This window comes from Suricata suricatta, chromosome 8, assembly GCF_006229205.1.
Source record: "Suricata suricatta isolate VVHF042 chromosome 8, meerkat_22Aug2017_6uvM2_HiC, whole genome shotgun sequence".
In the NCBI taxonomy this organism is placed as follows: domain Eukaryota; kingdom Metazoa; phylum Chordata; class Mammalia; order Carnivora; family Herpestidae; genus Suricata; species Suricata suricatta.
Genome location: NC_043707.1, coordinates 140,403,006 through 140,404,505, shown reverse-complemented (window position 1 = coordinate 140,404,505; position 1,500 = coordinate 140,403,006). Strand labels below are relative to the sequence as shown.

At 63.3% G+C, this 1,500-nt stretch overlaps 1 protein-coding gene across 2 annotated transcripts in view; it reads right to left on the bottom strand.

The window, feature by feature from the left end:
* Positions 1 to 1,500, bottom strand: part of MORN1 (MORN repeat containing 1) — a 46,286-nt gene that overhangs the window by 16,303 nt on the left and 28,483 nt on the right. The window lies entirely within an intron of this gene.

Below are 1,500 nucleotides of genomic sequence, written 5' to 3'. Positions count from 1 at the left end.
TGCCCCTGGGCATCTCCTCGGGGTGGCGCCGGGTGTCTCGACGCTGCACTGCCATGGGGCCTGGGCCAGGCCTGCCCCACGCCCACCACCGCCCCGGACAGCAGAGACCCCCACAGACCCCCTCCCCAGAAACTTTGCCAAGGGACCCTGGACAGGTCAGGGTGCAGGGTGCCGGCCAGGCCTCCTGCCCTCCCTGAGTCCCCTGCCTGAAGTGGGTCCCGAACCCCAGGGGAGACCCCCAGCCCCACCAGTCCGTGCAGGGGGCTGACGCCCACTCCCAGCAGACAGAGGCTTGCAGGCAGCATCGTGCTGACCGGAAGGCACAGATTCTGTGACTCGGCAGGAGACACAGTGGCATAAAGTGCCCCAGGAGGGCCCCCCGGGCCAGACTTCTGGCAAGCAGGACTCTGACTGCAGGAGACCAGGAGCCCGGCTGGCAGGTCCCAGCAGGAGCCCCAGCACAGATGCACAGGGGCAGCTGGCCAGGTGGGACATGTCCCCTCTCTTTTGTGGCTCAACTGTCAGAGGCTAAGCCTGAGGCAAATCAGGACACAAATGAAGTCTCCGTCCCTGGCTGGCCTGGTGGCCCTGAGTGGTCTGGGGCCTGTCCCCAGGCCAGGGGGAAGGGCATCCTCACTGCCAGGGTGAGCCTGGAGACGCCGGAGTGGTCAGGCCTCCAAGGCCATGGCCAGGGGCAGAGAGGGACCCGAGCCGGTCCTGCGTTACGGGGGCACATCCGCACCCCTGGACCTGTGTTGGCTTGTAGCCACGTGGCCTCGGTGCCTGACGCAAGCCGAGGCCTGACTGCTCCCTCCTTTCTCTCCAGGGCCCCCCAGAGATCTGCTGTTGGGGGTCCTGGGGGTGCTCCGGGCTTCCTGCCCTGTGGCCGTGCCCACGCAGCCCCAGGACCCGTGAACAGCCGGTGGAGAGGGGCTGCGGATGGCGCCCAAGGGCCGTGCAAGGGGTCACTCCGCGTGCTGTGGTCACAGGTCACGCGGCCCCCCCACCCCCGGGGTGCTTGGTTTCGGGGGGACCGTAGCCCCTGACGTGCGCATTCACCCCCTTGCTCATGGCATCGCCCCGAGACACGCAGGGCTCCTGTGCTTGTTCTGACGTCCCCCCAGGCGTAGGATCCCCCGCAGGAAACTTACGGCACAGCTTTCCCATGAGGGCCACTCTGCTGTGATTAGCCAGAGACAATTAATATTAAAATGCGCCCCCCACCCCCCACCCTCCGGCAAGAGGCAATGAAATTTCCAGAAGTTCTCTGCTAGACATTCTGTCCCCTTTATTGGCAAGACTGGATTAGCAGCAAAGGGCACCTTGATCTTTAAAATCATCTTACGATTACGGACGATTCTTCGTAGATTGCATCTGACGAATGCTCAAAACCGTTTGTTCAACAAATGGAAAAGTGGGCCCACTCAGACCAGTTGGAAACGTTTCCTGGGAGGGTTTTGCGCATTTAACACACACCCAAACACGCACAGCCACACACAC